Below are 12,860 nucleotides of genomic sequence, written 5' to 3'. Positions count from 1 at the left end.
AGATGTGGTTGGGATTGCACGACCCTTGCTTCACAATTACACACGCAGCTGCCCCTACAGGAGGTATCCTTTGTCTTTCGAGACTGAACGAAGGCATCGTGTACATTTTTAACACATATAATAAACAGATATAGATACCTTTAATAATAGTTCAACGAACGGGACAAATAGCACCATCGTCTGCTTGCCCTGACAAGGGAAGGGCATATCCTTTTGGTCGGTACTATAGATGTATTGTTCCAGATGCGCTTCTGAAAATGTAGGTCATTTTCTACCTCGACAAACAGATAACCGAATTATTTTTCCACATTTAAATTTATTCCTGTTGCGACATATTTTTTTTGTAATGAGGTTGTACGCCATTCCTTAGTACTGTCTTTCCAACTGAATGCTTCAATATCTGAACGATTCCCAACCAGCTGAGAACTTGTCTGCCCCGTCTACTTATTCCAACTCGTTCACTCAAGACTCCTCTAATGTCTAACTCTGCCTGTATATATTCAAACTAATTCTTTGTGCTTACGTTATTCGACTACACAAAGGCCTAACAGTCACGTTTTTTTATGGCCCAATTTTATTGTTTTTATATCTAAGTTTGAAAACCTATTTTGTTTATGTCCACCGCATTATTTTCTATTAAAACGTATTTGTTTTTATTTAGTTAAAATTCCTTCTTGTTTTTGTTTATAAAATCTAGTCAAGTTAAATTCCTAAAACGTCATTTAACCATATTTGTCCATGAATTGCATTTTTTTCTCTTTTAAAAAAGCATCTAATTCAATCTACACGGTAATAATAATATTATTCTGACTCAGATAATTCAGCAATACCCCGCATGTGCTGATCTGCAACACTCCCTCTCTCCTGCTGGTGCCTAGTCACAAGTTACAGATTGAATTGTTTACATTATAAAAGAAAGATATTTTCATAAACTGGAGTTGAGTCGGTTGTTATTAAAAATATACATCCGTACGCAGCTGAAAATTATACATACATTTCCTGCGATAAAAATAGGTACCAAGCGGTCAAAATTGGAAATAAATTGAAATTGGCGTAACTGGACTAAACGTGTTACTTCTACACATGCACATGGAGGTCACTTATATATATATATATATATATATATATATATATATATATATATATATATATATATATTATGACATAATCCTTAATTTAGAATTCAATAAATCTTCCCCCAACATTCTATAATTTCACTTAGTCTTTTTCGCTCCTAATGAACCCTACGCTAGACGCCGCATCTCCACCATGCTACTTAGAATCTTATCTACTTTTCTGATGAGAAGCATTAGGCTTTAAAATGCCTTGGCACAAAGAGTCCCTTCTATCCCCCAAATAATTGCTTGTATTCCGTTACTCAATAAATGAACCAATCTATATCCACCAATATATAGTTTTGTGACTTCATTTCATACTCCTGTTGTTCTATATATATATATCTATTTAAATTTTCTTAAAAACACATAATCCCAATTTAAAGATGATGTCACAATATATATATATATATATATATATATATATATATATATATATATTGTGACATCATCTTTAAATTGGGATTATGTGTTTTTAAGAAAATTTAAAAATTTAATTTTTAGGCTGAAGAAAAATGTATTGTTTTCTTTTTGTTGTTCTTTTACTTTTGTCGCTGAGGCAAAATGAACATGGAAGAGAAAGAGAGAGTATAGAAGAGAGAGAGAGAGAGAGAGAGAGAGAGAGAGAGAGAGAGAGAGAGAGAGAGAGAGAGAGAGAGTATAGAAGAGAGAGAAAGAGAGAAATGAGAAAGACTTACAGCAGGCAAGCTAGTGAGTTAGCAAGTGACCCCGTCAGCGACACGCTATCTGACCCCTGTTAGTTACTAAGCGAACAAGGAAAGAAAGAGAAGAATAGGGAAAGTACGGGGAAGAGAGAGGGAAAGAGACATTTTGGTACAGGACACTCCGCCGAGCTATTGTGTCGAGCGGACATGGAAAAAATCCCCATCCCGACAAAACGAAAGGTGGGAGATAATGTCGGGGAGAAACTCCATCTCAACAGCGAGAGAAATGAGCTAATGCCGACCGTAAAATGGCTAGGAATACGATGTAACAAAGTGGAGAATAATAAATAAGGAATATATCGCATGTTACGAACGGTCGTCTGAAGCGAATAAAATGGTGGTTAAACTTCACGTAGAAAAGAAAGAAAAAGGAAAATAAAAATAAAGCCTCTCTCTCCTATATAGAGTTGGTGAGTTCATTTTGCCATTGTTTTGTTTGGACTGGTATATTCTTTTTGTATCAATATATTTCTCCTCGGCATTTTGAGATAGTAGATTAAGATACCCCTTCCACACTCTCGTAATTTGTTTTTTTTTTTAATTTTTGCTTAATTTCACCCCCCTCCCTTTACGTAATTTAAATTTTTATAATAAAATTAACTTTAAAACGTTATCAATTGTGTTCGTGTCTTTGTTACTTTACTTTCATACGCCTATTGTACATTTTCCGGATTTCAAAAAAGTCTCCCCACTCTTTCTGTTTCAGAAAGATATATCGAACCCAGAGGGCACTTTGTTTCATTGTTCATTTGTATTTCATTAATGTCTTTTTATTATTTTTATGCTTGCATTCGTAATATATATATATATATATATATATATATATATATATATATATATATATATATATATATATATATATATATATATATATATAACTACTTCATTTCCTCACATAAATTAATATACAAAAGTATAAATTTATGCGTAAACTTTAGGTATTTATTTCAAAAGTGCTCAATACATAGGTAGAGCTAGTTAGTAATTTATAAAATATATGCGATTAAGCTACACTGGATATTCCGCGTTTCATTCACTATAGAATGAGCCTGAAGAATCCTATAGTGGATGAAACGCGGGATATTCAGTGTAGCTTAATCGGCATATATATTTTATAAATTACTATATATATATATATATATATATATATATATATATATATATATATATATATATATATATATATATTCTCTTTTCAAAATATAACTAGGTATATATTCTTACACCCGTGTCCCATCCCTACTGGGGACGGTAAAGATGGGTGACGTAACGAAATATAAAGAAGGAAAATTTCCCAGGTTCTTTTGTTAATGGTAAGGGAGAGGAAAATCCGCCTCAAACACAACAATAAAATGAGACTGAACAACGAAGTCACCTAAGAAATAACGAGAACAAATACCGATGAAAATCAACAAACTTTTATTTATATAAAATAAATAAACTTTTATTTATAAAAAATAAATAAAATTCAATTCAATTCAGGAAAAAATAAATATATAACTAAGTGAAATAGTCTTATGTCATTCAAATTTTACTAAGAGAAAATATATAACCAACATGTAGCAGATTATATTCATATCAAGGAAAAAGTTTGTCTGCTCTATTTGAGATGGGTCATAAGTTATATGAGAGAGATGCGAGAGAGATGAAAAGTTTTGGATGGATAACTCACGGATTTCCCTATAAAATATGTCCCCTCTTTTGTTTTAAGATTTCTTTTTATTGTTTTGTTCGTATTCAATCGTCTTCCTTTGTTGTTTACATTTCTTATGCGCGTTTCTGAAGCTCATATGAAATCACTGATCTGTCGTTAGTATTTAGCCATTCTCACGATTTTTTTCCAGCTGTGTCGTCGTTGGGTTTATTCTTGTTTTGCTTAATGGCTTTTGTATTTCCCACCATCCAATGTCGTAATGAATTACACATGCACGTATGTAGCAATTTCTGTTGCTTTGTCCACCGTCTCTACTCCTCCTCACTTATGTTTTTGTTAGGCGCACACGCGCGAGAGTCGGTCACTCCCCATTAGCTATTATAGTTGTTGCTGTTGATGTCTTTCGCTGCCTCTGCCATCCCGACCTTTGCTCATCAGCGCAAGCCTCTAACTGCTGCTGACAACTCTCTATACGACCTATCTCTCTATCTTTTCTCTCCCTCTTTCTCTATCTCTCTTTCCTCTTCTGTTCATAGTATCTCTTTCTCTTCCTTCTCCTCCTCTTTTCCTCCTATTTTGTTTACGTAATGGAAACGAGCAGACGACAACCGCTTAGACACAAGGTTGGTTTTTAATGTAGGGAAAATCCAACTTCCCCCAAAAAGGGACACTCTGGAAAAGAACAAAAATAAAAATTGTCTAAATCTAGAAGAATTTCGTCTCAGTTGCTCGAGGTCAGAAAACGCTGATCGAGGTCAGAAAAGGCTGATCGAGGTCAGAAAAGGCTGATCGAGGTCAGAAAAGGCTGATTGAGGTTAGAAAAGGCTGATCGAGGTCAGAAAAGGCTGATCGAGGTCAGAAAAGGCTGATTGAGGTTAGAAAAGGCTGATCGAGGTTAGAAAAGGCTGATCGAGGTCAGAAAAGGCTGATCGAGGTTAGAAAAGGCTGATCGAGGTCAGAAAAGGCTGATCGAGGTCAGAAAAGGCTGATCGAGGTCAGAAAAGGCTGATTGAGGTTAGAAAAGGCTGATTGAGGTTAGAAAAGGCTGATCAAGGTCAGAAAAGGCTGATCGAGGCCAGAAAACGCTGATCGAGGTTAGAAATGGCTGATCGAGGTAGAAAAGGCTGATTGAGGTCAGAAAAGGCTGATCGAGGCCAGAAAAGGCTGATCATGGTCAGAAAAGGCTGATCGAGGTTAGAAATGGCTGATCAAGGTAGAAAAGGCTGATCGAGGTTAGAAAAGGCTGATCGAGGTCAGAAAAGGGACCATAAATTGCGAGGATACTATGTAGGGAGTTGAGCAGCAAGATGTCTGTTCACATTATACTTGAACTTCTGCATGTCAGTTCAGTTGTGAAAGCATGAATCCGGAAGGGAGTTCCAAAGTCAGTGATTGATTCTTCCACTCAGTGTTTTTTTTTTTTTTAAATTCAATTTTCACCCCAAACAAGGCACAGTGCCACTTTGAAGTAGATAGAAGTTGCAGGGATATAATGAAGGGTGATGAGTAGCAAGATGTCTGTTCAAATTACACTTGAACTTCTGCATGTCAGTACAGTTGGGAAAGCTGAATCCCGAAAGGGAGTTCCAAAGTCTAGTCTAGCAGTTCTGGAGAAGAAACTATTAGAGTAGAAGGTCTTCTTACATTTAGGGATCTCTACTGTGTAGGGGTGGGACTTTGCTGCTTGTCGAGTCTGTCCGGAGTATTTATGTGGAGGGGTTACAAGGGCTTGTAGTTCATCAGAGCATCCACCATTAAAATACTTGTAGAACAGGTAGACGGATGCAACATTTCTGACCTTGATCAGCCTTTTGATCCTAGCCAAAAAGGCCAAGGAACGTTGTTTGGAGTTTAACTTATCGCTGTGCTCATTAGATGACGTCACAGAGTACGACTGGAGGCATAAAGCTACTATTCATTTTTATGACGTCATCCGTTTTAAAATATTTTTTCAAAAAAGAAAAACATGATTGTTTTAAAACGTTTTTCGAAATTTAAGAGGCTACTGTTTAGTATTGTGTATAACAGGGGATTGAAGGGAGTTGAGCAGCGAGATGCCTGTTCACATTGCACTTGAACTTTTGCCTGTTGGTACAGTCAAGGAAGCAGAAAACAGGGAGCGAATTTCAAAGTCTAACAGTCCGAGGGAAGAAATTATTAGAGTAGAAGGATTTTCGACATCTAGGCACCTCTACAGTGAAGGGGTGTGATTTTGTTGCTAAGTGAGTTAGTTGGGAGTATGTCCGTCGAGGGGCACAAAGTTGATTAGTTCACCAGAACACATTCTATTAAAGTACTTGTAAAACAGGCAGGGCTGCTGCAACATTGTGGCGATGGGACAGGGGTTGGAGTTTAGTCGACAGTGTATGACCTACTTTTTAAAAAAATTACATTTTCACCCCAAACAAGGCACATTTCCACTTTGAAGTAGGGGGCTACTATCAGGGCCATCAGTTGCAAGGTATTATGTAGGGAGTTGAGAAGCAAGATGTCTATTCACATTACACTTGAACTTCTGCATGTCTGTACAGTTGGGGAAGCAGGAACCCGGAAGGGAATTTCAAAGTCTAGCAGTTCTGGGGAAGAAATTATTAGAGTAGAAGTCTTTCTTACATCTAGGAATCTCTACTGTGTAAGGGTGGGATTTTGCTGTGTTTTGGGTTTGTCCGGAGTATTTATGTCGAGGGGGTACAAGTGCTTGTAGTTCGTCGGAGCATTCACCATTAAAATATTTGTAGAACAGGTAGACGGATGCAACATTTCTGACCTTGATCAGCCTTTTGATCCTAGCCAAAAAGGCCAAGGAACTTTGTTTTGTGTTTAACTGTGCACATTAGATGACATCACAGAGCACGACTGAAGGCATAAAGCTACTATTCATTTTTATGACGTCATCCGTTTTAAAATATTTTTTGCAAAAAAAAAAAGCATCCACCATTAAAATAAAAGGCAGAGGGATGCAACATTTTGTTGATGGGACAGAGGCTGAAGCTTAGATATCAGTTCAGGACCTATCAGGTTGGCGACTCTTTTCTGAACCCTGACCAAGAGTGAGAGACTCATTTTGGGATTTATTCATTGAACTATTCCCAACCTTTATCACTGAACTTTCTTTCTAATATGAAGAACAATGAGAAGTGAAAACTTTTGATGAAATATTAATTTTGCATAGAAGTTTTGATTACACTTTTGAACCCATGTGACGCACAACCCTTAAATTCACTGAAAATATTTTTCTAAATCGTTTTATTCTAAAAATACTTAGCCCAAATTGTAATCCATAAAGAAACCCTCCAAAAATGATGACTCCCCAAATAAGGGACCCACAAATTGGTGAATCCCTAAAATGTTACAGACGACAATTTTGTCTTAATGTTATGGGCTTTTGTAGGTTGAATAGCCAACATGGCCGACGTCACGTGGTAATTTAAAATTGTGAAATATAAATATAGGAACGGAATGAGTTTTAATAGTTTATGACGCAAAAAAAAATAAAGAAATAAAATAAAGAAATAAATAATACCGAATTTTTTTGCGTCTTCTCTTTTTCAAATTTTACCGAAATATTCTTAAAAACGATTTGTTTATTTCATTTTTTTTTCATTTTTTTCGACAATTTATTGCCTAAATCTTCGAAAAGAGATCCGTTTATTGAAAAATTATTTTAATTTCATTAACTTTAATTATTTTGCATAGCATTCAGCAATTCAGAGGGATGCAACATTTTATCGATGGGACAGAGGTTGAAGCTTAGATGACAGTTCAGAACTTTATCAGGTTGGCGACTCTCTTGAACCCTGTCCAGAAGCGAGAGACTAGTAGCAGAAACACCAGCCCAAATGTGACAATACTCAATACATGGGGGAATGTTGGCGTAAGTAACTTTCTAGCATGATAGAGAGAGCCCACCTTCTTTGCAGCTGCCTTGGCAATGCTCTCAATGTATCCATTCCAACTCTTGTTCCCTCAGGTAATGTGTTTTGGGCCATAGCTATTGGTGGTTGAGAAAGTTTCTTGTAATTATTGAATGAAACAAGCTTAGTGTTGGCAGCATTGAATGTTTCCATCCATTTTTGTCTTCGTGATCCGCGCATGTGCCACCGTGAAACAGTTGAGAAACAGACAGAAATCTGATGATCCCCCACCTCCCCCACATAGAAATGGTTTCAATTTGACCCCTTAGCAGCCCTTGTTTATGGATGAATCCCGATTAAAAAGTTTTCCACGTGTCTGAATACCCTATATACCAAATTTCAAGTCTGTAGATTCTCACTTTTATAGATTTATAAATTAATTTATCCCCTTCAGACTAACGGCGAGTTATAGAAAAGCCCCATTTTGGCGAGGGTGTTTATTTTTTTCCTGATACGTAAACCTCGCCAAACTTTCACAAGAAACACTCGTCTAGCTGTAAACACTATCAATAATTTCCCCCACTCTTTATCTGTGCCTAAACCTAAACATAGATTCCATGAACAAAGCTTCTTTCTTAGAACTGCACGCCTGTGGAATTGTCTTCCGTTTTCCTGCTTTCCGGCTGACTACAATATGGTTGTCTTCAAGTCTAAGGTAAATAAGTTCTTGATGAGCCGTTCCATATAAGTTATTAAATTTACCAAATTTTCATTACTAATGATTACTATATTGACCAACTTCTACTGTACACTCTTTAACCCTTATCCTTGAGTGGCCTCTGGGCCTTGATAATGTGGTGATGCCTTTGTAAAAAAAAAAAAAAAAAAAAAAAAAAAAAAAAAGTACCTACAAGATTTTTTAAAATTTGGAATGTGATTTTCATATGTACCCTACACTGTATAAGTATCAAAAACTTCTTTAAAATATCTTTTTTTTTAAACAAATAGGTAGAGAACTTGAATGCCTACTAGACACTGTCCTCGAGTGTCTAAGGTCTCTCTGTAAAGGGGTTTGCCAGAACAACCTGACATGAAGATACTTTTTCCCTAGAAGTAAACTCTGACCAAATATTCAAAATCACATTTTGTATTCGCTGGCCAAATAAGGTGTCCTCGGTATGGCTAACCCACATTAGCTTTTACAAGGAATGGTGCACCTTCTCCAAGTGATGTTACCTGAAGTAACTGCACGAAGCTGGATACTCCACCAGACTAGATAAATTCTTGTCCCGGAATCCAGTAAGACCAAAATATCAAAACAAAATATATACTACAACATATGAAAATGGTTAATTGGGGAGAGGAAAATTATATTATATATATATTATTCCTTAATTGGAATTCATTTTTTGAGATGAGCATTATATGTTTAATTTTATTTTTATTTCGGACTTTATTTTTATTTCGGACTATTAGTCTCATCTTTATTAGTTGTTGTTTTTTTTTTTGGGATCTTTTTAATGGTTCACAACGTTTCGGCCAACTTCCTCTGGCCTTCGTCAGGTGGTAACCGCGACGGATAGGAACTTCGAAACTTATGTTCTCAATTTCTTTACTCGGTGTCAAATTTTATGAGTAAGCAATAATGTTGTCATGATCCGCCATACTTAATAAATGAAGGGAGGCAACTCAATTCGAACTACCGAGATAAAAAATCAGTCGTGTAATAGTTATCATTTACTATTAAAATCGCTAAAAAAATAGTAAATAAAAGGGACTTTCTATATAAGTCTACTTAATTTATTAACGTGATTGTTGGAATAAGACATTTTCTTTCTGTGACGGGTACATACATTATAAAGATTTTTGTATTTTCAAAAAATTAGGTCAAACATTGAACTTGCGCCCATTTGCACAAGAAAACAAAAATGCTATAAAAAATACTGTTTAAAAATGGTTTTATGCCGATCTTTTATATTAATAAATGAGTTTTTGTTTTTGCTTTAGTGTATTGATCCGCCTTATTTTATAAATTGAAAGAGACAACTCAATTCGAATTACTGAAGGTCAAAATCAGCCTTGTAATGGCTACAGTTGACTATTAAAATCGCTAAAAATAGTAATATATATATATAAGCATAAGCCTGAAGAATCCTGAAGTGGATGAAATGCGGAATATTCAGTGTAATCGTTAAATACATTTTATAACTTACTAACTAGCTCTACCTACTTATTGAGCACTTTTAAAGTAAATACTTAAAGCTTACGCATAAATCTATACTTACGTATACTAATTTTATGTGAGCAAATTAAGTAGTTATATATATATATATATATATATATATATATATAATACTTTAATTTACGTGGATTTTGGAATATGGCATTTTCGTTTCGTGACGTACCCGTACATCATAAAGATTTTTCTGTATATATATATATATTTGGGTTTGTATTACTGTACACATAGATTCGAAAAAGTTGTCAAAAAACAAATATAGAACAAATAAATGTTATCAAAGGCAAGATAAGTTACTTTTCTACCAAACTGGATATATTTTTTGTGTTTTTATTCAGTGTAACATGTATATTCAGCTCGAAAAACATGCAGTGTTTACCGATGTATTGGAAAATTCAAAATGGCAGCCGACTCTCTCTCGGAGAGGGTACGTTTGGGAAAAGGTATTATAAATAATAAACTAGACAAAATACTGTTAGAAAACAACCGAATATATGTCAACTTATGTCACGGTAACATATATTGAGCGAATTTCTAACAGTATGTTGTCTAGTTTATTATTTATAATACCTTTTTCCAAACGTACCCTCTCCGAGAGAGAGTCGGCTGCCATTTTGAATTTTCCAATACATCGGTAAACACTGCATGTTTTTCGAGCTGAATAAACATGTTATATTGAATAAAAACACAAAAAATATATCCAGTTTGGTAGAAAAGTAACTTATCTTGCCTTTGATAACATTTATTTGTTCTATATTTGTTTTTTGACAACTTTTTCGAATCTATGTGTACAGTAATACAAACCCATATATTTTTTAAATCAGGTTGAACTCTGGACTTTCACCGAAATAATATATGCCGGTAATAGTAGCTTACGGTTATCTTCAAGTTTCGCATCTTAACCCATTTAAGCAATAATTAAGACAATAGATAGGTACCGGCAAAATGAATACCGATGCTTTACTTAAAAAAATTACCAAAAATCAGTAAATAAACCAATTTTAATGAAATTTTCAGTATTTATCAAATAATGATCGCGGAAAATAATGAACTCATTATTTTTATTTAAATCTTAGTGGAAATGTATCATTTTGTTTAAACAAAAAACACCTTTTACTAAAGTTATAATTTTCAGTAGTAAATAAAAAATGCAAGAATTTATTTTTGCTTTTTTTTATATAAACAAAGCATCGTAATTTGTAACAACAAAAATAAAATAAAATAATTTTTATAGAAACATTACAAAAAAAGCCCCTAAATCCATATTAATGAATTCGATATAACTCGAAGAAAAATGAATTTCTCGAACTACCGATATTACCATTGAATTAAGCATTGCTTATTTAATATTTTCACACAAAAACATTATAAATACAAAAAATATTTCTAATTTTTTTTAAATTACAGGTTTCGCATAATTTTTATATGCAAGCTTTTAATAATTTCCTTGTTCGCAAGAATGTGAAACTTTCGGCGTGACATATTGGTTATATAATATTGGCCAATAATTAAAAAAAAATAATTTAAAAATATGAACATAGAAAAATAATTAAATTAAAAAATGCAAAAATTAATACAAACGTTCAGAAAAGGAATGTACGGATGCGCGACTGGTGTGGGGGGGACTTTCTCCCTTTTAATTACATGACATCATTTTCACAGTCTTTCGACTGCCTGAAATTTTCGGCCTTCGTAATTTTCGTGTTTACAAAATTTTAGTTTGTTGCGTTTTGCGAACCCCAGAATCACTCCGCTTTTGGTTAATTAATTTATGTTTTGTATAAACAAGGTATTGCTTATTTTTTATTTAATTCAATACCTTAGGACTTTACTTTACTAATTATCTTTGAAATTGACTCAGAAAACTAATATTTATCTTTTAAAGGATTTTTACAATGAATTTATTTAACTTCAAAATTTAGCTGAATTGGGTAGCTCGCCGTGAAAACATTTTTCATAACTTTTTTTTTTTTTTTTTTTCACATGTACTAATATGTTTTTTCTTTTGGAAATTAAGTTTAGTCCTTAATCTTTTAAATACAATCGAAAATTAGTCGGAAATCTGCAAAAAAATTATGATAAATCGGCTTTCAAAACTATGTCCCCCATTTTTGTTCGCCCATTTTTTCCCGTACCCAACAATAGACAATTGCCACAATTATTTAATAACATATTATTAGAAAGCCGTGTCGTCTTTTTATCTATGTTGTTAAGGCTGATACGGGATACCTTCAATAAGTTTCCAAACTTTTTTCATATGGGCACTTTTATTGATAGTACACGCATAAAACTGTAGTCCCCCCCTGGAAGTAATCTCCTCCGGCTGCAATGCACTTGTTGTACCGTTCCAACAACTTCTGGAAGGCAGACATAGAAGTCCTCTTGTGTGAGCGTGTCAATGACCTTCGTCACATCCTCTTTCATCTCCTCAATTTTCTTTCTTAGAACTGCACGAGTGCACGCCTGTGGAACTCTGTTCCGTCTGCCTGCTTCCCACCTGACTACAACATGGATGGCTTCAAGTCCAACGTTAACAAATTCCTAATGAACCGCCCCCTTAAGTAAACACTTCATCAAATCGCCACACTAACGTAATGTACTTGCAATAACCCTTATCCCTGAGTGGTTTCCGGGCCTTGATAAGTGGTGACCACTGGGTAAAAAAAAAAAAAAAAATTGTCACATAACGAAACTTAGGGAATAACAAAAAGTCACAGGAAGCAACGCCTGGACAATAGGGAGGGCGAGGAACTGCTTTGATGCCAATCTTGGTCAGATAGTCTGTGACAAGAATGAAGTTGTGGTCTGCACATTTTTTTTTTTTTTTAAAGGTAGTCACCACTTATCCAGGCCCGGAATAAGGATTATTGCACGTACAGTAATCAATTGGATAGTATCGTAGTAATCGTTAGTATTGGAGATTTGATAAAGTGTTTTACTTAAGGTGGCGGTTCATCAGGAATTTGTTTGTGTTGGACTTGAAGACATCCAAGTTGTAGTCAGGTGGGAAACAGGCAAACGGAACAGAGTTCCACAGGCGTGCACTTCTAAGAAAGAAGCTTTGTTCATGGAATCTACGTTTTGATTTAGGCACAGATAAAGAGTGGGGAAAATTTTTGACAGTGGTTTCAGCTAGACGGGTGTTTTTCGTGAAAGATTGGCGTGGGGGGACCAGAGATTGGAGCTCAGACGAGCACTTACTATGGAAGTAACGATAAAACAAAGACAGGCTCGCAACGTCTCTTCTGTGGGAGAGAGGTTGCAGGGAAGAGA

Source organism: Euprymna scolopes, chromosome 41 (assembly GCF_053919585.1).
Source record: "Euprymna scolopes isolate OS-2025 chromosome 41, ASM5391958v1, whole genome shotgun sequence".
NCBI classification, from domain to species: domain Eukaryota; kingdom Metazoa; phylum Mollusca; class Cephalopoda; order Sepiida; family Sepiolidae; genus Euprymna; species Euprymna scolopes.
This window is presented reverse-complemented; position numbering follows the sequence as displayed.